The sequence below is a fragment of the Panthera tigris genome, chromosome C1, assembly GCF_018350195.1.
Source record: "Panthera tigris isolate Pti1 chromosome C1, P.tigris_Pti1_mat1.1, whole genome shotgun sequence".
Classification (NCBI taxonomy): Eukaryota; Metazoa; Chordata; class Mammalia; order Carnivora; family Felidae; genus Panthera; species Panthera tigris.
In genome coordinates this window covers 155,030,745-155,055,841 of record NC_056667.1, presented here as the reverse complement: position 1 = coordinate 155,055,841, position 25,097 = coordinate 155,030,745, and positions in this window count along the sequence as shown.

Genomic DNA, 25,097 nt, shown 5'->3' with positions numbered 1-25,097 from the left:
TTTGATGAAAGGAAAGCTACAGTTGTGTTGTGTCTTTATTTCAACCCCAATTATGCTATTTCCTAGTATCGTGGCCATTGGAATCTTCCACAGTCCCTCTACCATGAGAAAGGTAGAGTACGGGCAGCATCTTAAGGGATGAGTTGGAAGTTGATAGGTAGAGAAGAGGAAAGAGCATTTGGGACAGCATGGATGAACAGAGGGGCAGTAAAGGTGCCTCCTTTTTGAGAAGAATGGCAAGGAAGCAGTGACTTAAAGTTTTCTCTGAAGTCTCAGTGGTCCCAAGTTGGGGACCTGCTTCCTAGCTTGTACTGAGTTTCCTCAAGCCTTAATTTTCTCCTCCACATCACCACTATGCTTGACTGTGGTGAAGACAAATTGAGAAGACTCTGGTTGGTTCTCAGCACAGTGTGTGGCCCATGGTAAGTTGTTACTGTGGTGGTGGTGGTGGTGGTGGTGGTGGTGGGAATGATGATGATGAGATTGGGAGTATCAATATCAATGCTGATGATTTGGAGGAAGCCGGGGCTGAGAAGCTAAAAAGGGGACCAACCACCTCCTGTGGGGAACTTTTGCGCCAGATAAAGAAGATTTGGCTTTTAGTCCCCAGAAACTGGTAAAATGGAGGTTTCATACATGCGTGGGAGGCGTGAAGCACAGCGGATGGCTTGGATGAGAGAAAGGAAAGGCCAGTTGCTGAGAGCAATGCAGAGCGGAAGCCATGGCAATAGTGCAGTGAAGAGATGTGGAGGGCTGGCCCTAGAGCAGCAGCAGTGTGCATGGAGAGAGGAGATGATAGCACAGACACGGAAAGCAGCAAGTGACTGACAGCACATGGGAGGGAAGTGAGACAGATCAGAGGTCTCTGGGTTGGGCAGCTGACTGGATAATGATTTCTGACAGGTAAATCAGGCAATATAGGAGCGTGTCTGCACAATGAGTGGGTGGACATCAACAAAGGGTTTCAAAAATAAGAGTCTAGAATTTAAACTTCCCAAGCTTCCTGCAGGATCCCCCAAGCATTCCCTGAGAGAGCATGCGCGTTCACATGTTAGTTTATCCGAGGAAAACTGCAATGTGCCCATAAACAAGGTTTATCAAGCACATATCTGTACTATTCAGGGAGGAAGATGCTTTTGAGAACAGTTCTGAGTCATTAAGGATCCAGAAGAGATCATCAGGTAGTGCCATTTTATTAACACAGTGTGTTGTTCTAGCTTTCAAACTCTTCCAAATTCATTATCTGAGGCAAGCTCTGCCTTTGTTGCTCTGTTGCTACTATTTTAAAACTAAAATGGAAAGGTTTGCTTGAGTTCAAATAACTGGTTACTGAGGGAGCTGGTGCTCTTTACATGAATCCACATTGTTTCTAACCATAGCTATATATTTAACATCTATGTAAAGGTGTATGTATAAATATTTCACATTGTAAATGTAGGACACCTAATTTAAAGTGTTAGAGTAATGCTATAATACATTTTTAAGCACACAATAAAAACTTTTAGCCATAAAATATAAAACTTTAACTATAAAACTGAAACCTGAGAGAAGGTACATTAGAAAAATGTGTAGAAAAACTTTGCCAGTGTAAATGACTAAAGGTTTACACTGCAAAGGGCCATGAAGTGTTTGGCTTCCCAGTACTGAAGCTGCCACCAGCAGAAGAGAACTATGGACATTATAACCACCCAGACAGAATATCTGAATACTCATTCATGTATTTAAAAAAAATCACTGTGCATTTACAATGTATTTCATACTATAGTATGTGCTAGCGTTTTGGAGCTGAAAAACTTGATCCCTGATCCCAGTCCAGTGGAAGAGTCAGAAAAGTACACAAGAAATTATTGCATGGTATTATTGCAATACCATGTGTTACATGTTACAAAGGAGGAAATCCAGAGGAATGGTTCCTAACGCAGGCTCTAGAGCTAGGGCAGGCCTGCAGAGGAAGTGACCTGAGTCTGAAGGATGTGTAGGAATTAACCAGGATAAAAGCTGGGCAAGTATATTATTAAACAGTGGGAACTATCAAAGCCTGCTTCCCATTCTTTGAAGACTTCCTACTTCCTGGACAGATCTCTGAATTGAACCCCTCATATTGACTTACTTTGGGATACTTTTCTTGAACAGCTGTTCCTCCTATGATTAGAAATTACTCAGAATTAAACCATAGTTTCTCCTGTCCTCTGGTGGCAAACCGTGGTAAAGAGGTTACCAAGTGAATTCTGGTCTAAATAAGGCACTGCACATAGAATTACAAAGTGCTAGAGCTGGAAGCAAATTGAATCTAACCTTTTTAGTGTAATATATAAGCAACCTAGGAATGTAGATGATGTTTATAAATGAGGTATAGAGTACAGCATCTAAGATTAAAGTAGATGCAATCCTACCTGATGACTTATTAAAAGTAATATCTGGCAGACACACAAACTCAGACATGACTTGCCCCCTGCCTCTCCACCTGCAAAGAAGGTTGGCTAGGTTTGCATACCCCATATTCATCCAATTTGATTTCTAGGTATATATTTCACTGCAGTTTCTTTTCCCTATTGTATTTCTAACAGTGATTGTTTTTTAAAACTACTGATTTCCATTCTAAGGTAAAACCCCAATTAGCTCTTGAATGATCCTCCTGGAGAAGTTCTTGATAAATATAGGAGGGAATGGAAGGGAGGAAGAAAGGAAAGAAGGGAAGGACAGAGGGAAAGAGGGCGGAAGAGAGAGGCAGGGACCCAGCTCAAATATAATTTTTAACCATAAGCAAAATCCTTAATAAAAGAAAAAAGTAGTGGAGAGGTAGTAAAGAGGTTAAGAAAGTGTTCATTACAATTGTTTAGGGAAGCAAAGGAAGGGAGAAAAGACTCATGCAGAGGACTGAAAGGAAATGAGAAGAGCTTTAATGCCAAAATTATGATTAGACCAGTTCTAAATAATAGTAATGAAGTTTTGTCATGTGAGAGAAAAATGTTTAATGGTGGAATCACTGACATTATATAAGTGTGACAGTGTGACTTAAAGGCAACTTGATAAGTCTGTAAACGGAGATAGGAGGAAATGGCATCCTGCAACTAAAATGAATAGCCTCAATTTAAGCCCAGTAAGTTATTCCTGCCACTGTTGTTACAACAAGCCACCTTTGGCTCACACCATCAACCTCCAATAAAACACAGTTGGCAGCACTGGTTACTGAGGTAATAGGCTATGCCTAACATATTTGATCCAAATTTAAAAGGATCCTGCTGTCTACATCATCAGAGTAAGAAAGATAAATTGATAAAAATGGTAGGTAAATAAACCATTAAATGAGATGTTGGTTGCCAATTCTGCAGCCTCAACACCACAAAGGCTTTTACGTGATCCTTGAAACAATAGTCCCTCTCTAGCTAACAGCTGGCATTACTCACTCCCTGTAGGTTCCTGTTGTATAATGCCTAATATATGTCCGGAAAGTTGGCAATGATAAATCAGATTTTCATAGTACAAATTCAGCACAGTTTATGTAAGCTTCTCTCAGACCTGGAGTCAGAAGTATAACACATCAAGTGAGTATCAGCACATGGGTTCTCAGCTCTGACTGCATGCTATAATTGCCAGAAACTTTCAAATAGTACTGATATCCTCAGGACCCTCCCCCCAATGATTCTGGTCAAGGATGCAACCTGAGCACTGGTATTTTTAAAGGCTCCTAAGTGATTCTAATATGCAACCAGCATTGAAAATCATTGGCTAAGATATGTGTAATAAATCAGAGTATAATTTGGAAAAAAATTACATTAAAACAAAAGCATTTAAAAATCAACCCTTGAACACTAATTTGATCATTTTGCTTCCTCAAACCATGATTACATTAATCTACTTCTTTTATGAAGTGTCTGTTCAAGTCTTTTGCCCCCCTTTTTTATGTGCCTGTTTGTTTTTCTTGGTGATTGATAGAAATTATCTATATATTCTGGACACCAGTCATTTCTTTGATATATGTATTCTTTGTCTGATATATGTATTAAGAATATTTTTCTACCAGCCTGTAGCTTGCTTTTTCATTTTTTTCTTAAGGGTGTCTTTCAAAGAGCAGGTGGAGTCCAATTTATTTATTTATTTTTAAATGTTGATTTCTTATTTGAGAGAGAGAGAGAGAGCGAGCGCATGAGCTGGGGAGGGGCAGAGAGAGAGAGGGGGACAGAGGATCTGAAGTGGGCTCTGTGGTAAGAGCAGAGAGCCTAATGCAGGCTCGAACTTGTTAACTGCGAGATCATGACTTGAGCCGAAGGTTGACACCCAACTGACTGAGCCACCCAGGCATCCCTAGTTCAGTTTATTAATTATTTCTTGTATGGTTTGTGCTTTGTGTCCTATATATCCCAAATATTTTTTTTTTTTAATATTTATTTTGGAGAGGGAGGGAGAAAGAGAGAGCGTGTGTGTGCACAAGAGGGGAAGGGGGCAGAGAGAGAGAGAGACACAGAATCCGAAGCAGGCTCCAGGCTCTGAGCTGTCAGCACATCTCTAATGAGAAATTCCAGAATATAGCAAAAATATTATTTATTTCTTCTATTAAAGGTTCAGAATTAAGCCAAAAGAATTTGTGAAAAGCAATTATTTCTCCTTAAAATACATGTAATTTAGCAATTCATAATTTCTAACCTCCTTTTCAGTTTCCTAATTTATGAAGTGAAAGGATTGGATTAAATAATCTCTAAGAATTCACCCAACCACAATAGCCTATTAATTCCAAATTATGCTATTACCTTCTTCAGATAAGGTGTTAAATGTTTTACCTAAAGATTGAATAAATTTTGCCTGCCAATAATCTTAATTAAATCTATTTTTGAAAGTTTTTAAAATATTTCACAAGAACATTTTAGGCAATTTTGGACTTTATCATTATATATGGGGGTAGAATGTTAGTATTATCTATTTAATCACATTGCTACTAAAAGCCAAACAACATCTTCAATATCTAAATGTTGCCCTTTTAGAAATATAGACTATTTAGTAGAAACATATTTATTAAATTTTGAAAATATTAAAGATACATGACTTACTGAGACTAAAGAATTTTATGACATATTATGCTACCATTCAATAAATATTTTTGAGCACATACTATATACAAGGCACCAAAGATAGAGCAGCGAACAAAAATATACAAAAAGCCCTCACAGAGCAAATATTCCTGTCATGTAAATGAGATTGAACAAGACTAGTGAATTAGCTCAGTCTTGATTCGCAGTAGAAATTTGCAAAGTCCTTTCCATTAATTTCTATTTGTGTGTGTGTGTGTGTGTGTGTGTGCTATCTCTATGACATTACTGCAGACTCACTGATGAGGGTATTCAGTACACAAAAGTGAAATTTTGAAATTTATGGTGATGATACAATTTCATTATTGCTTCATGAAATTGGTCAATTAGGTATTTTCTTTCAAAAAATAATAAACACTACAAAGAGAGAGCCCAACCCAAATAAATAGAATATGATGAATGATATCTACCTATGCTTTCTACTCCCTAACTCCACCTCAGTGCCCCTCAACCGCATGTAGCCACCTTTTAATTCCTCTGGTAGACTAATCTTCCCATCTTAGAAGCACCAAAACAGCCTGAGTGGTTGTATGCTCTACTGGAGGGCCAGCTGTATCTTCTTCATTTTCTTCCCACAGGGCCAGGCCAGCACGGGACTGGCACAGAGTATGTGTTTAGTTTATGTTTGCTGAATGAAGGTATTACAGGAACTCATGGTTCTGTCATTCAGTCTCTGCAGACGTTGCCATGAGATATAATATATGCCTCTGCAAGAAATATGCTTAAAAAATGAACAATCATGTGCATGGGCTCAGCAATTAAATGCATACAATCTTGGCCTTTTAAGAGACTGGGATCTAAACTAAACTGTGTATATATAGTAATGAGGTGTTCTCATAATCATTGTATATTAAAATCTCATAATGAAAGCAATGGGAAGGCACTAACATTTGTATAGCAATCGAAACCTTGGTTTTGTAAAAAAAAAAAAAAAAAAAACTAACACTAACCTGCTTTGCATTTAATTACAGTTAATTTCAACCATCGCTGCATCCATTATTAAAGCAACAACAACAACAACAACAACAACAACAACATAAAACCCATAGAGGATTACCAAGTCTCAGTAATGGAACTAAATCATCTGGTCTCTTTTGTTAATTAAACTTATACAATAAAAAAAAAATTTAGCATCTTCCAAAAATAAAGAAATAAAATTTAAAAACTATTATGAAGGATATTTCTATTTGCACTAAGGTAAATTTCACTTTGATCTAGTGTGATGATGCTAAGAAACTCTGAAACTTGGTTTTTATTTAATTATAATCACTATTATACTTAATATCACATATTCCTTTCCTTGTTAGCTACAGCAGTCTTGAAGCTAAAAGCAATCCTATTCCAGACCTACAAAATTACCCTAGCCTCATTTCCTCCATTTAATGTACTCCAGTCTATGCTTGGATGGCTAAAACAAAATTGAGTAATACTATCACTACCTTTGTAAAGTATATATTTTTACTCAACTGTTTCACAGCTCAGCTGATTCGGTAGTGAGCAGATGTATAATATTTTCCAATCCCTAGTTTACTCAACGCAATACTTCAAACTTTAATCTTGTCTGTTATTCAAAATAAAACATCTATGCTCCCTACCATCATTCCCTAAAAGGCCTCTTCATCTTTTCCACAACTAGTAAATATAAAATATTGCAAACACTATCACTCTTAGCAACTTTTGATTTGATTTCCCCACACAGTGGTTCAAAGTCATAGAATATTCTACTCTTCACTCCTTCCCACTATTCTGAATATGGAGATAGTAAAAGGCAAGGCCTCCAAAACATCAGCACCAGCACCAACCAAAATATCAACACACACAAGTACCATTCTATGCAAAGCTAAGCACATACAAAACCAGTCTGATCTCTCCCCTGTTCAAAGATACTGAGTACACACACATGCATAGACACACACACACACACACACGATATGAGTTGTATCTATCCAATACAAAAAGATCTTATTACTTAGTGTTGAAAAAGTAAATTTTGTAATTAAACAAGTCAAGATACTTCCTTATAAATAATTGTTGTACTGACTAAATTCCTCATTTTTTTAAATGTTTATTTATTTTTGAGAGAGAGAGAGACAGAGCATGAGCAGCGGAGGGGCAGAGAGAAAGGGAGACAGAGTCTGAAGCAGGCTCCAGGCTCTGAGCTGTCAGCACAGAGCCTGACATGGGGCTTGAACTCACAAACCATGAGATCATGATCTGAGCTGAAGTCGGATGCTTAACCCGACTGAGCCACCGAGGTGTCCCTAAATTCCTCATTTAGGACACCGAGGTGTCCCTAAATTCCTCATTCCTCATTGGCTGCTTTTTACATAACTTCTACTATGTTAAGAATACTGATGGGGCTGGGGAAAGCAATAAGTAATGGGCATACTAAAATACTGCAGCATTTTTCATTGGGGCTGAGGGGATGCCTGCATTCCTAAGATTCAAAAGAGCACGGATTCACAACAGGCCTATCAATAGTGAGGCAAGACAGTAAGGATAATATTTATTTGAACATACACAAGGTTAAATTTAGAGACTTAATTGTGAATCATATAACGTCTTAATTAACACTTCCTAATCAGATGTTTCAGGTAAATGTGATTCCTCTCAGCAAGCTGCTTAAATAGCGAGTCACGGAAGTGCCAGACCTTTGCAGAACTGGAGAACGAGGGTTGTCTGAACCAAGTGCAGCAGGTACTGGCTGGGAATTTTATTTTACTGACATTATTTCTGCATAACCATGAAGTAACCGCAGTCGTCTTAGCTAATCTTGCCATCTCAGGAACCAGGTAAAGAGAATAGGGCACGTGGAAATCATGGTGTAGGGAGAAGGGGGATTCAAGGCCTCAAAAGTTGAAATACAACCCTCAAGATTTATTCATGTTTCAGCACAAATAATGACTCAACAGAATTTTATTTTTCTTAATAGATTCTAGACCTAAACTATGCATGCCTTGCATTGTAAAATGTAAGGGAAAGCAGTAAGGGAAAAAGCAGTAAGGGAAAAAAATAGGGATAAAACTTCAAGACACCCAAGGATGAAACTAGTGTGAACCTGAGCACTGTGGTCACACACTCCAGAAGACAATGTTTCCCTGAAATTAGTTTTTTCTTGGCTCCCACTGAACTGCTTCCAGAATCTTCACATTTTCTGGTATAGATGACTTGAGATGAAGGCATCATACTCTCTCATTCTTGGAAAAAAAAGGTGTTCCTTATAGCTATTTGGTCCTCTTGCTTTTTAGTCTGGCTGCTAAAGGAAGGAGCATTCAGAGAAGAGTGCTACAGTTTAGTGTTAACAGAGAATTCTTTTTCCTGCTCGCAAGACTGGTGGAAGAATAAACGGCAAAATTCTTGCTTTGCAGTCGTTATATTTGATTTGCTATGCCTTGAAACACTCCAGAGATTCTTATTTATGATTTAAAGAATGACTAGACCACTGTAAGGGGATGTTAGCAAGGAAGACATTGCATTTGATAAATATCCCATGAAGGTGGCTAGTCTTGCTCAGGGGAGAGTTGGGTAGATTTTTATTCAGTTGGCAAATAAATGTTCAAATTCTTGATCACACTCCTTCATGACCAGATTATATGTTTGACGGGAAAGAACTTCATTGCCTTTCCCAGATGTAAAGTTGATAACAATAGTTGATTCTTCAATTCTTAATAAAACTGCAGGTTCCTCTTGCTGAATAGAGCCACATACAATAACACACAAACCTACATCTCATGTCTAAGATATCTTATTAGCTTATTCTTCAAAAACATGTCCTTTATAAAATATAAATGATTTCTCTAAGGTAGAACAGTAATATGAATGAGAGACTATTTTCTTGGCTCTATATCCAGTAGAGAATGCTGAAAAATGTTGGACACTCTCCCAAAGAAGATCCAAAACTAAGCAATAGGTAATCCATCACACCCCCATTGAAAAGATCTAGTTGAAGGCAGATTACCAAACTGCCAACAGGAAAAAAAAAACAAAAAACAAAAAACAGTTAAGATATATTATTTTGGGATCCTTTTCAAATTACAGTGGATTCTTTTATCTGGCTCATTACAGGAAATAAACGATATTTCCTATTAACTAAAATTTCTTTTTGTAAATACCTGACTTGGAAATCTTTTAAAAAATGCAAACCATGTCTTTGTTCTTCTTAAGCAGAATGTTCTAAACTCTATGTAATGTAATAGTCACTTATATCAGTGGCCCCCAGTGGACCACACCTCCCATTATTTACCCACTAGCACTCTGTAGTCTCTTCCCTAGAATCTGGACTAGCGCCGTGACTGGCTTCAAGCAGCAGAATGTGGCAAATGTGAAACTGTGTCAGTTCCAGGCCTAAGAGTTAAGAAGGTCTGGCAGCTTCTGCTTTTGTGCTCTAGAGGTAGTTGGATTCTTTAGGAGAAGTCCAATTACCCTGAGCCTCAGGGAAAGCCCACAATGAGGAGGATCTGAAATCCGTGGCCAGCAGCCCCAGCCGAGCTTCCAGGCAATAGCCAAAACCAACTTGCCAGACATATAAGTGAACTGCCTTATAAGGGGCTCTTCCCCAGTTGGATTGAGCCAGCTGTTGGCCCATAGAACAGAGATGAGGAGCTGCCCCCTAGAGTCATGCCCAAACTACAGACATAGAAGCAAATAAATGATTGCTGTCATTCTAAGCCACTGTGTTTTGGGATAGCAGACAACTAAAACACTGCAGTCGATCTTTTCTTAATGACTCATGGTCACGATAGTTTTTGAAGAGCACAACAAGCAGATATCAGAAGATCTGGTTTCTTATTCTAGGTCTACCTCTTATGGTCTGGTTGCTTGGCTATTCATATTCTCAATTTCCACATGTATAAATCCTGACCAGCCCATAGGATTATTGTACAAAGTGAGTGACAAACACATCACAGTACTTTCAAAACTATTCCATACATCTGAATCTATTCACTGTTAGCATGTTACCCTTAAGTCTCCATTCTAACTTCTTATCTATTATAATCTACATAAAAGTAAAATTTTGGAGCCAAAGAGGTAGCTTTTTTTAAAATTTTTTGCATCCGTATACTTGATTTTGTACATGATTCAACTTGATGAGCCACTGGTGCCAGCAACTGGTACACTTTCTAAATAAGGTGTTGCTACACTTGTACACAGAGTGGGTCTCTTTACATTTTAGAGAAGCAATTACAAAGTGTTTTAAAATTATTAGTATCTCAAAAATGCTTCTCAAACTTTATATTTTGTCTTTGGGAAGACATTTCCCAATATTGTTCTCTGCAAGCAATTCTGCTCTTTCTTCTGATGCTTTCCAAAAGGAACATGGGAATCTTCCATATGTGTAGCCTTTGGCCAGTCATTTAATCATTCTCAGATTCAGTTCCATTCTACATCAATTAAGAATAACTATTTCTTCCTTGCTGTTTTGTGTAAGTACTTATTGTTACAGGCGCTACAAAGGCATTCAGTAAGTGGTAGTCAATAATTATCATTATTATCACCCTGCTTCTTTTGTGTACCATATGAGTAGGTATGCCTCATTTTTATGATTTAGAGATTTTAGGGCAATCTGTTTTTATATCTCTGAGGAAATAAAATCAGAGGTTCAAACACTGGGAAAAGAGACAGATTTTCTTCTGTCCCCAAAAATCTGGCAAAAGGGATTTTATTTGTGTATTTGTGTGTGTGTGTGTGTCTCATACTATGAATATGAGCTCCCTACGGAAAGACATATGATCTTCGTGTATCTTCTGTTCAGCATCTTGCAAACTAGGGGTGATTAAGAACAATATCATCATGACAGCAGCAGCAGCAACAACAATAAGAATAGATATGTAAGAGCCCGTGTCTCTGATCCTTTCACAGTGGAATACACTCTTCATATTTTAGTGAGAATAAATGAAATATAATGTGAAGTCTTATGCCTTGTTTTTGAAGCCAGATTTCCTGGCAGCTTTACCAAATGCTTCAAACTGAAAGGGCAGGAAGAACATAATTCTTTCTGATCTTTTCCCACTTCAAGACTGTTCTCAGACTTCAGTTCCTAATCTATGAGGGGAGGTGTACAGAGATCCTAGATGCCAGTCTCTGGTTCTAACTCCTCAACTGTAATTCATTCTCTGAAGCCCCAGCAACTACCTGTAGTCAAAAAAGTCCAAAGCTGTTCTGGAGTCTGTTATTGAGCTAATATCAAAATCCAGAGACAGTATAATATTCATCAAAAAGCAAGTTCATACAGCCCACATTTTATTGTTGTTGTTACATTTCAAGCATTTAGAGTCCAAGGAAAATTTTTCACTTACCAACAAGGCACTTTAACATTTTTTTTAAGTTTATTTATTTATTTATTTTGAGAGAGACAGAAACAGTGGGCGGGAGACAGGGGCAGAGAGAGAGGGGGAGAGAGAATCCCAAACAGGCTCTGCACTGTCAGCACCAATGAGGCACTTTTAAATCAAAGTACCTTAAGGCCATCTAGACTGTCCATCAAAATAATACCCTGTATTCCCAGAAATAACAGTGGGTTTTAAAAGGATCTCATGCATTTTTCAATTCCACCTCATTTAGCAATATACATGGCATATAAGCTGGAGGGGACAGAGTAAAGAAAATGAAGATATGAGCTACATCAATACTTACGCCAAACATAAAGCACAAATGCTGTGCAAGTGTATGTGTGTATATAAAATCAGTAAGAGAACACCCGTCTATGAATGGTGCAGTCGTCAGACCCGTGTGTAAACCATACCTCTGCCTCACTCCTAGTCACCTTGGTGAAAATGTGCAGAATGGAAGAAGGGCCACCAGTGGAGTTGAGTTGATATGCCTTCATTTTTCACAGCAGGCAAAATGATGGATTGACTCAGTGTTTACTCTTCCTTTACACAAAATGGTGGTAGGAACTTCTGCTGTGTACTGGATACTAAGATGTTGGGAGTCAGAGATGGAAATCCTGCCCGCAAAAACTAAAAACATATAAACATACAAACAAACAAGAGTCAAGTCAAAAAAAACCCCAAAACCTGACAGTAATAAGTGCATGGGACACAGAGGATGGGAAGAAAAGTTATGGAGTGTGTGGGTAGAGAAAATGTACTTTAATTTGGTTCCACAAACGTTTATGAAGTTCCTTTTGTGAGCCAGGCAATAAATACGACCCAGGAGAGAAGGTAGGTCACCTCTTGCAAAATAATAGAAAGTGGAGTAGGAATACATCCAACTTTAGATGGACTTGAAGGTTTAGCAGTTAAGGTGTGAGAGAGAAGCAGGGGTGGCTGAAAACCTAAGAAACTGTATGACCAATGTTGTCTATTTTTTGGGCGTGTGTGTGAATCTGGAGAAAAGGCCATCCTCTAACAGCAGAGAACACAGAGACAGGGCTTGAAGGAAGAAAAGAAAATGAAGCAAGTATGCAAATGCATGAGTTAAGAATGAGTAAAATCTGAAGGCTCAGCCTACGTTTCAGAGGCAGGTGTCAAAAGTCACTGTGAATGCTGCCTTCTTATGAGTGGGAACTCTGCCTGATTCATCTTGCCAGGATAAGTATACATCTAGAACTCTGTATACAGTGTGCATTTTTCTCAGAGCATTAACTGTTTTATTGAAAAAGAGTGAAAAGGAGAAGAAAGTGAATAAAAAGAAAAAAAAATTAAGATCTAGAGAGCACTCTGAAGGGTGAGATCAGGAGACTGATAAGTAAGCCCAGCAGAATGAGGAGGCCATGGCAGGGAGAGACAAAGGAGGTGGAAGAAAGGACAGGGACATGAATGCACGAAACTGGAGGAAAAAAAAATGAATATGTGAATGAGTAAATGAGGCAATGAATCAAAAAAAGACTCTTGTACTGAGATCTGGGGGAAGATGCTCATTTTAAAAAAGGAATGCTGGAAAATGGGGGAACAAAGGACAGAGGATAATGAAGTGGAAATGAAAGAGAACATCCCAGAGTGATCAGAAGCAAACGTGTGCGGAAAGGCAGATGTGAAGAAAAGGAGAAAAAAGAATAAAGGCAAGCACGGAAAAAGAGGTGCAAATATAGATATATTTCATGGCACTAATTACATTTTATTCATATTCTTATATGTTACTACTTCTTTCTCGGTCCATTGTCTAAAAAAGACTTCTTTAAAGTCAAAAGTGGAAAAGCAGTTGTTTATTTGGAGGATTTACAATATATAGCTTCAAACAGTGAAATATGTATTTCTTTTTTAAAAAATCTCTGCAACAGTGACAGGTAATTTTCTTAGAATCTAAAACTCTGATTTGGGACAGAGAAGGTTTTAGAATGATAAACAAAGGGAGGGAGAAAAACAAGGAAACAGGATAAGTGTTGATTGGTGCTGGTTGTCAGCATGTTGACAAGAAGGAAACAGATGAGTAGTCACCAAGAATGTTAAGCAGTAAGACGCTCTGACAAAGGAAAAGCAGAGAGATTTTTTTCTCTTTTGATTCGTCCTTTTGGTTTTTGTTCGTGGATCACAATCCGCATTGGGTGCGGCATTGCAACTGCCAGTACTCTGCCTAACACCTGACTTTTAGCTCTGTTCCTGCCTCTTGTGGTTTCCACTCTACCGTGCATTGTCAGTTTTTGCTGGATCACTTGATTTTTTTCCTTAATGAAGAATTCTGTCTGTATCGTTTAGAAGAGATGATTCGTTGAGAATTTTCTTGCTTCTATGGTACAAAGGTCATATAATCCCCACATTAAGTGACAGCTCCATTTATGCAGATCAGTAGTTCTCAAACTTAAATACGCATCAGGATCCCCAAGCCTCACCTGCAGTTTGTGATTCAGCAGGTCTGTAGCAAGGCCCAGGAGTCTGCATTTCTAAGAAGCTGCAAGATAATCCTGATGCTGCTGGTCTGGGAGGCACACTTTGGGAACCACTGAGTTAGATCATTCCTACTAAAAAAGATTTTCTCAAAAGACTTCCTCCTATATCTAGAATGACAGCAAGTGAACTTAAGGCCCTTTGATTAGCAACAATGTTCTCTACTCCTATCATTAATTTAAAGGAATGCTTAAAATACTCCTCACCACTATTAGGAGACAAATAATGGCTTAGTACATACCTATTTGTGTCTGGCAGAATATAACAGTTCCTAATTCTGTTCCTAAGTATAAATTTTGTACACCAAAGTATGCAAATATCAACATTTTGCACTTCATAACACATTTCCTCATATGCAACCCTCTAATATTCCTGTGGATTTTAGCTTAAATGAAAGGAGAAAACTTTTTTTTAAAAATTTTTTTTTAACGTTTATTTATTTTTGAGAGAGAGAGAGACAGAGCATGAACGGGGGAGGGTCAGAGAGAGCGGGAGACACAGAATCGGAAGCAGGCTCCAGGCTCTGAGCCATCAGCCCAGAGCCCGACGCGGGGCTCGAACTCACGGACCGCGAAATCGTGACCTGAGCCGAAGTTGGCCGCTTAACTGACTGAGCCACCCAGGCGCCCCAAAAGGAGAAAACTTTTAGATACAAACCATTGTCTGAAAATTTTTAATTCTTATTTTGTTATCAATAATTATAAGAAAAGCAGAAATAAATGGAGAAGGCATAAACCTTCATGGAAATTTGAAAGATAATTTTGAGTGCTTCTTTATGCCAGTAGTTGATTATTATTATAATTCATTTCAAGATGTAAGGCTCTATTTTTACCTAGTGACATATTAACACGAATACTACTTCTTATGCTTTCCTGTTGTGGTGAGAGTTTTTACCTTTTACTTCTCTTCTTTACCACTGTAATGTTTTCTGGATTTAACAAGGCAAATATTACAAAAGACAAAAATCACATGAACCAGTAAATATATTTCTTGAGATGGATTTAGCCAAACTCTTTGTGGAGTATGTGCAAGTGGTATTCCTGAATGGGCAAAAAGAGTGCTTATAAGTGTTCAAACTTAGGCCACATTTTTCCCACTGTCGGTTATCAGGAGACACTATTCACAGTCAATAGCTTAGTTGTTGCCTTAGCCAGTACTGTGATGTTCTTCAAATGTGGTCTGTAGATCTTCTGCATCAGAATCACCCAGGATATGAATAAACAATGTATATGTATTCTGTGTCAGGAATGAACATTTTTAAACTGTACCTGAAAGTCTGCACCCTAAAATTTCAGAATCACTGAAGTTGTGGGTAATGGCAGAGAAGACTTACTTCTCTGCAGAAGTGAGCAGTGGGTACTGCAGAAGGGAGCAGTATGCTCCTAGTATTTTGTATTTGGGGAGGGTGTTAAATAGATTCAACAGATTGAGGTTTTGCCTTCACATATTCTAAAATCTGTTAGGGTTGACCCAAGATGCACTTAAAGATGACATTCATGTGTGGCGCCTGGGTGGCTCAGTTGGTTAAGCATCTGACATCAGCCCAGGTCATCATCTCGCCATTCCTGAGCCTGAACCCTGCTTTGGGCTCTGTGCTGGCAGCTCAGAGCCAGGAGCCTGCTTCAGATTCTGTGTCGCCCTCTCTCTCTGCCCCTCCCCCGCTCACGCTCTGTCTCTCTCCCTCTTTCTCAAAAATAAATAAAACATTAAAAAAATTTTTTAAAGATGACATTAATAGCATTAACGACAGAACTCATTGAGCTACTTTATTTCATTTACAAGGAAGATATTCTTAGTAGATCTCTGCATATACGGTATGAATTATAATTATATGCTTGTTGCTAAAACAACTATTCCCTTAGATAGTTAATAAGAACTACAGTGTCTAACTTAATAGAAATTAGCAACCCATATAAGTAAAATTTATTAAAATCCTGTCACACTATCATGTTACTGATCCAGATATCGAATCAAAGTAAAGGATTGTTAATGTATGATCTAGTAAGTAAAAGGTTTGACAATTTCAAATTGAACCCTTTATACAATTCTCAAATTATTAGTGAAAAGAAGTTTACCAACATGCTCTACAAAGTTGGTTAGTTTTTCTTACCTTTAATGATAATCAGAAAACTGTAATGAAAAATTCTGCATATACTGTCTCCAAAAACAAAACAAAACAAAACAAAATCCACCAGGTAGAATGTGCCTGAGGTTTTGCCATTATGCCAGCTTAATTTGCCTACGTGCTTCGAATGAACAGTCTATGAAAATAAGTCCTAAACTTCAATGCCATTCATTAAAATCACCCAGAACCTTTCTTCCCTTATTCTTTTTTTTTTAAATTGTACTTGCTCCTTGTACATGCTTCTATCTCTAAGATTTGGGGTTTATGAACTTAATCTTGGTTCCCCTGCCTTGACTTTGGCTCTTTGTAAAGTATGGTTCAAACTCAATATCTGACCATCTTAGCTCTGGTTCCTAGCATTCATCCAAGTGATCAGGACAGCTATAGATTTTGCTCCATCCTTTGCAAAAAAAACAAAAACAAAAAACAAAAAAAAGTACATAATAATTTTGATATCAAATAAGTGGGCTTTTTAAAAACAGACATCTACATTTTAAATCTTTTTCAAAACACCCATATTTTGAAGATTTAACCAAATAAAAATTTATCATGTATATAAAATGCTCTTAGTTTGATATCCAGTGATGTCTACAAATCTTAAAAATCTATCCCGGATTCAAATTAGTTAATAGTTTTACCTATCATTGATATTGCAGTTTAAAAAGAGGGATGTGCAATGTTTTATTACAAAGCTATGAACTGTGTCCAAACAGATATAAGGAAATATTGAAATAGGTTCCATGTAGGAGAATGTATGGCTTTTATTTTCCAAATAGCAACTTCAATAAATTAAAGTGCTCAATATTGTACCAGCCGAGTGTCAGAAATGAATAGTGAACCTGTCAGCAGAAATGTTTTCAATTTCTTAAGCACCATCCTGGTCCCTGACAGAATTGATTGGCTTTTTGACACAAAGTTATAGTGGCAGAGATTAAAAAAAGAAGAAAATTCTTCTTTAACAAACTACCGCAGTGACAAACTGTATCCAAATGTGATTCAATACACCAAATGGTCTCGTTTAGAGTGAAGCTAAGATAAATACCAGCACTATTATATTTTGGCACTTTAAATAATAATAGCAACAGTAATAATAATAACACTGAAGTGAATTTCCAAAAGAAAAATGTGTTTAAAAGTTAATTAAATATTTGGGAATTTTTTTGGCCACACATTTTTCTCCTGGATTTGCAACATTAATTAATTAAACATTTTGTACCTATTCTACTTCAAAAATGCTTTTATCATAACAGAAATGCAAGTTAATTGAAGAAATTTGGAAAATACAAAGAATTCTCAAGATAAATATTAAAGTAGTATATTAAATATAAATATGGTTGTATATTTATTATAGTTTTTATATAACTTATCTGCAAAGTTCCAGAAAGCACTAGAAGTGTAGTTCTGTATACATACGTACTCACAGGTATATATTTATGATCATACATATGTATAGAGGCACACAACTTGAACTGGAAAGATTATTTGCAACAGTCATATTAAACCTAAGTTTAATGATGTATCTACTTTGTTGTTGTTTTGTATTTTTATGATTTCCTTACTTACATTTAAATCATGAAACCATTTTAGAGTTATTTGTTGTGTGACTATAAGTGAACTGAAATGCCAACCTAATAATGCTAGACTCATGTAAGTTATTATTTGGAAACTAGCAATAAGTTGCTGTCTAAACATATGTATTTAATAAATATATATGACTATGTAAACTTTATTAGATACAACCTTTAGCAATTACTTTAGAACCAAAGCCTAAGCAAATCTTAGAAAAGTCTAAAATTAGAGAACATATTAACTAAAATTATATTTTTTTGATGATCAAAAATTTCTCATTTTACAAAAAGATTCAAACCCAGCTTTCTTTAAATATAAGACTCCCAATAGTATGAAGTATTTGTTTATTATACCACTACTTATTCAGTGCTGCAGACAAAGGAATTTAAAATTAGAATAACATAAGAGATGTAATTTAGCATAATTATATTAATATATTTTTATCTATGAAAAATAACACACCTATGCTATGGTTTCAAGACAATGATACTTTAAAAAGTCAAATACAAAAGAAAAAAAAGTCAAATACATCACTCTAATCTAAATCCTTATCCATCTTTCATTCTCCAAATTTTGGCTACAGACATGTGTACTGAGGGTCTATTTCATTTTCATCCATTGGCATAGTATGAAAAAAAGTAACAATAGGTACTGAGATATGTGCACAATATCTCCATTTCAGACACCACTGTTCATAATGTATTATAAAAGAGGTATTGCCTTTACCACCAAATCCAGAGCAATTCCTACAGCAAACAGGGGAGAGAAGTTAAGAGTAACTTTCTTGCTGGAGGAGATTTAACCAATCTCGGGCTTCACACTCCACTAGTTTGCTTAGTTTCTCATTTTTCCTTGGAAAACTTGATATACTCAGTTTCTATAAACATTGCTGTGGCACACCTGGAAACACTGTACTGTATGAATCATTCTCAGTACCTTTCTTCCACGTTGAAAACAAAAATATTCTCCCACTTATACAACCTCAAATGCATGTCTCAGTGTATTACCATGAATTATTCTTCTGGAAGAAAAGGAAAGCTGTGAATGTTCATTTTTCTACATTTTATTACATGAAAAGTATCCATCATTAGTATCTGGGATCTAGTACAAATGTTCAAACATTGCACTCATTTGAAACTCAATGGTTGAGGAAATCATTTGGTCTAAAAAACACAAAAGACTAAAAACACCTCATTATAAGGAAGAAAGCTTTTTAAATTTCAGAAATAAAAAGAAACAGGGGGACCTGGGTAGCTCAGTCAGTTGAGTATCTGACTTCAGCTCAGTTGTGATCCCAGGGTCATGGAATCAAACCCTGTGTCAGGCTCTGTGCTGAGCATGGAATCTACTTAAGATTGTCTCTCTCTCTCTCTCTCTCTCCCTCTCCCTCTCCCTCTCCCTCTCCCTCTGCCTCTCCCTCTCCCTCTCCCTCTGTCCCTCTTCCCGACTCATGTGTGCTCTCTCTCTCTCTCAAAATAAATAAATAAGTAAATATTAAAAAAGAAATATAAAAAAGACAGGGACTAGTTTTAATAAATATTTTTCATGAATATATATATAAATATATATATTTAAATATATATAAAAAATAAATATAACGGCATCATGTCCAAATATCACATATAGCTCAGATGACTTGAAATCAAAAGATTGATATTTCTAGATGATATTCTTTATTTATTGACTTTACAAAGTTGTTAAATACAATACATATGTGTTTGCCCGTTATTTGTCAAATCCAACTTTGTAAGTTCTGGTCACTCAGCAGTGTCCCATGAGAGAGCATTGAGTCCACTCAGCCCTCACTTGTTCACCCATGTAATGCAATTTTCATCAATTCGGTTTCCACTTTTAGATTAGCTGTAATTTGCAAATTTCTGGTAAGGCTCTGATAGCCTTCAAAAGTCATTGAAAATTCATATGTACATCTAAAAATAAAGCTCTTATGATAACTACTCAGTGAAACCTTTTTATGGGGCTCTCTTTATTAGATAGTAAGAATAAAAAACATGGATACACATATGTAAACGAATAAGCATAATTGACTATAAGTGCTATGTCACTGAAATTTCTAGACTTTAAATTTTACGAGTAAATACAATTTCAATTAAAAACACAAAATTTAATCAAAAGTCACTGTTGTCAACTTGCCTTCTAACATCATCATTGTATAAAGTAAATGGTATGATAACATCAATAAAAGCATAAAAGGAAAGCATAAACTTTAAAAAAAAAAAGTCATTGAGATAGTCACCTACAAGGTTAAAATGAAAATTCATCATCATCCTGAAATGTATTTTGAAAAGAAAGCAGAAAAAGAAACATGTTTATTGACCACTTTCTCTGTAACAATTTCCTCTATTCTCCTATATTTTTTATTTAAAACCCACATGCATTCAGCTCTTGTTGACCCAGCACTGATAGATGTAGCAAGACTTTATTGAGAAGATAAGACTTGAAGTTAGCCATGGAGAATGCAAGGAATTAAAGACATTTTAGAAAAAGGAAAAGAGAAAGGTACTGAATGAGCAAAAGCATGGTGACTCCGCATGCCATGTTCTAGTGAACCAATTTGCTAGGAATCAGTGGTTGCTATAATGTCATTATGAGAAATAAAGATGGAAAAATAAGTTAGAATTAGACTGGGCAGGCAGATAGTAAGTGTGGTAGAGGCAATTGAAGATAATTGAAGGATTGTGAAGCAGGGATAACCTTCATGGAATATCATGACAGACTAAATCCCCATTAATGGGTTCTTAATAAATGGAATAGTAGGTTATAAATGTGTTAGCCTAAATAGCGCAAAGGAAGTAGAACAAAAAAGACAGTACAAAAGAGTTAACAAAGGAAAAAACTCTACTTGTATTACTATGAGAGGGAAGGAAATATGAAGATTTGGCAGTAACTTGAAGAGGATTTAGCTATTTCAGAGAGAGGATGCCACTATGGCTTGATCATAAGTCAGGAAAAGATGTATATAAAACTGAGAGCTATTATACAACTTGGCATCTTGGACAGGGCATTGCTGTGGAATGTGCCTATCTGGAAAAGAGCTGACATGCAGGTGACCTGTAGGAGCTTCCTCATGACTGCATCCTAACACAGTATGCCAAGATGGTAGTATCTCTCCAGAAAAAGGGAAAACCATATTTGTATCCACATATTATGCTTTTATGAATTTAATTAGCTCTGTAAGATTTCACCGTTATGTGCTGTACCGTGTTAATGATTATATCATCCTTAATTATCACAAGAAATAAAAGGAGGCTTAACATTCCATCATTCAAAACTGCAACACTAAATTTCTCCCCCAAACCTCTAGGAAGTGTCAGATAAACAACAGAGACAGCACCCATTAGGCACATAGTAGATATTCCAAATGACTCAGCCAGTCACAACACAGTAAGAAAACAGGGAACTGGAAAATCATGAAAATCTCCTAAACTGATATTATTCCAATATGATTTCAGAATTTACATGGTTTTTAATTTATTTTTAAGTGGGGGTGGGAGGGGCAGCGAGAGAGGGAGACAGAGGATATGAAGCAGGCTCCAGGCTCTGAGCTGACCACAGAGAGCCCGATGTGGGGCTCAAATTCACAAACTATGAAATCATGACCTGAGCTGAAGTCAGATGCTTAACAGACTGAGCCATCCAGGCACCCCTGATTTCAGAATTTAAAATAGATCCATACTGTAAACTGTTTATTGGATGTACTCAGATTTTACAATGATACAAGCTATGGTAATAAAAAAAATTACCCTTCATGATGCTTCTATTAGCTGACCTGTTTATATAAGTTGAATTCATAAGACACCCCAAGACCTTAGAAAATATCCTACCTAGCAACATTCGAGCAATGGTATAAAAAAAGCGAAACACCACAAAACAGCCATTTGTCCACCTGAAAATGTGATCACTGGGGGAAAAAAACAACAACAGTATTAAGCTTCAACTTCAAGCAATATTTGAGAGACCTGTGAAGCAGTTTAGTCACAGGTCATCTAATTTGCAGTATGACTTCAGTTTCAGTGGACACTGTTGAACAAATTGTTGTCTCTACACTGGGAACTTTTATCAATAATCTTGCACTTAAAATACATGGCCTCAAGACCTCAAATCACCAATCCAAAATTAAATTCTAAGAAATAACTGTTTCCCAGTCATCTCATATACCATCAGTCTTCTACCCCAATTGGGAGAGGAAATAAAGGAGGAGGAACTACTTCTACTTCTATTAACATTTGAGTGAAATCATAGCCTCTGAAGGAAATCCATTTATTGTCATAGCTTGATCAAATTAATAAACCAATGAAAATCTGACACTTATTTTTTTAAATTTTTTTTTAACGTTTATTTATTTTTGAGACAGAGAGAGACAGAGCATGAACAGGGGAGGGGCAGAGAGAGAGGGAGACACAGAATCTGAAACAGGCTCCAGGCTCTGAGCTGTCAGCACAGAGCCCGACGCGGGGCTCGAACTCGCGGACTGTGAGATCATGACCTGAGCCGAAGTCGGACGCTCAACCGACCAAGCCACCCAGGCACCCCGAAAATCTGACACTTATAATACCGAGATACAATCTGTTATTTCTAGTTCCTCACCTTAACTTTTCCCCACAGGGCTTCTTTTTTCAATCTCTATTATTGATAAACACTTGGCACCCAAAATTCACACTGGGTTTATTATTTACAGTATTATGCCTCATTGTCAAAATATTATAATTATTGTTGTTATCCTAGGATTCATTCTCCCAGAAAATGGGAGATGTCTGCTCAATAGTGGTTTTCCTTTTGAGACAGCAGGGTTATCCATCACTTTCAGACATTCTTTTGGACTGTCTATGCCAGGTTATTGAGTGTGACCACTGGTGTTAATCATTCCTTTAGTCCTTCCTCTTCTAGGTACAGTTTGTACATTTCCTGAACTATCTCACATACTCCCAGTCTACTTACATAGACAAACTCTAGAGCCATGTCTGTGACAAACAGAGAAACAAACTACTCATATATTTCTTAATAAATGATAATGTACAGAAGCAAATAGCAATGGACTTTGAAAATAATTCAAAAGGAACCTTCTTGTTTCACAGTATTGACAGATTCTGCTAGTCACTGCTAGTCATAGCTATTATTACATAACCATATAGGCTGATTAGCTGTGTTAATGGTGAAAATCAAGTAGAGTGGTTGTTATATGTGTCTTTGTACCCACATTAGTAAACATAAGTAACACTTTTCGACAATGGAGGGAGGCATGGAAAGTAAGGGAGAAAGGAAAGTGGGTCATTTCATATTCTCAAAGTTTTCAATACCCTTGACCTCCATCTTACTTTCTCTTACCAGCATATTACTCATTAAACATGCAAAATCCAGAAATATAAAGATATTCCTGAATACTAAGCAAACTTTCCATCTTGACCGTTCCTCCACACACACTTGTGTACTTTATTTGATTTGTCACACCAAATTTCTTTTCACAAAGCCAAGTCTACTTTCCAAGGCAAAATTGCTTTTTATTGTTCATGCCATAAATAAGAATTAATGCAAAACTACAAAGGTTGATTTTTACTGTCAAGGGACATATTTCATTTTTGCTCTAAAAGGAACTACATAAATATCGTCTTTATCTATGACAACATGGAGACCTAACAGCCGGTACAAAAACACCTCCAGTATGACAATAAAACTTAAAATGATATTGTTTCACTAAGTGGTCAGGTTATGCCCCAGGATAGAATATAACATGAGCACAGTCAAGGTTAAAAGGCAGGTAAGTGCCACTCAGGGAAGAGACCGGTGCATGCTTTGAGATCCCTGAGAACAGACAACACGCACACCAGGCTCAAGTGGCACGGTGTTTATTTCTAGCAAGAGAAGAGAGTACACAAGATCCAGCTCCTTGCAATGTGCTGGTCCCCCACAGCCGGCTTCACTCTGCAGCCCATGTGGGCAGTGCGGCTGCACGCACCCCACTTTGGCTATAGCAGAAGAACCCCAACCCTGACCGAGTGGGTTCTGAAATACAAAAAGAGCTAGGGGCATGGCCAAGGGCCATAGTAGCATATAGAGCCATGCAATTCTAAGAAAAGTTTGCCTGTGCCAGATACAGAAGGAACAGAGATATGTATATTGTCTGTGCTCTGAGCTCCCTGCCTGCGATGTGATTCATGTGTTTGCCTGCGTGTCCTTTACTGAACACAAGGTTCTTCTTGGGAACACAGAGGAGGTGTCCAGCTGCACTTGGATCCTGCCCACACTGATATAAACCATTAAAAAAAAAAAAGACTACAAACAAGTATTATAATCAATTATAATACTTATATCTTATAAACAATTCAGAGATTAAAAGTCCCTTTGCTTATATAATCATAGCTGATCTTCTCAACAACCCACAGAATAGGCTGGCTATGTTCAATAATCCTCATTTTCAAATGAAGAATAAACTGTAATTTAATGAGATTTAGGAATCTACCAAAACGCCCACTGTAAATGAGTGGTGGAATTACTTAATGTTATGATTCTGGTCAATTTGGGATGCGTTTAATGTCTTTTCTACTACCATGGTTTACTAAAGGTTTAAAAGATTGGATATAATGCTTTGCTATCTCTGTGAAAATGCTGATTAGTCCTTATTGGCAATTATAATGATGAAGATACATTTAAAGTTTGCATTGATACTAGACCTTTTATTTAAAGCATTTTATGACTGGAATTGTATTTTTGTATTTAATTTGTGGAATATATTGATTGGAATTAGGTTTTAACTGTAAACTTTAGTTCTTCAATATATAGAGAGACATGAAAGGAGTTTTAAAGATAAACTGTTACAGATATGGATATGCTCCATTAACAATTAATATAAGAAGTTGTTACAGGCTGGGTCTTTATAGAACACTAAATACATAGTTATCTATCTCATCACTTACCATTAAGTATGATATTTCAATACCTATATCATGAACTGAAAACTTTGAATTATGACCAGTTCAACAAATATGTATGGTGTGAATATTAGAAGTAAAGCCCTCTGTTCACCGAATGCAGGGACACAAGGATTAATCAAGAATGATCCCACTTTCAAGGAGCTTTTAATATAATAAGAAAGATGAGATATGGGTAATATAATTATACTACAATGCAGAAAGATACAGATCATAAAACCTCTATAGAAAAATAACACTGGGGGTGAGAGGAAAAGCAATATTTTTATTAAGCGAATCTGGGAGGGCTTCCTGGAATAAGACTTTGAGAAAAATCTTTTAGAAGGAATGAAATGTGAATATGCTGAGTGGGACAGAAATACTTCATATCCTGGGTGAATAAAATATAATTTGTGAAGCCAGAAAGTAGAGTTCAGCCTATGTATTTAGAAGTGCCTTCATAAAATAAAAGTTCAGAACAGAAGAAACCAGTTCACAGAAGTCTTTGAACGATGGGTGCATAAGCTTGCATTTAGGTAATTAATATAGTTAAACATACCAGGTTCTATCA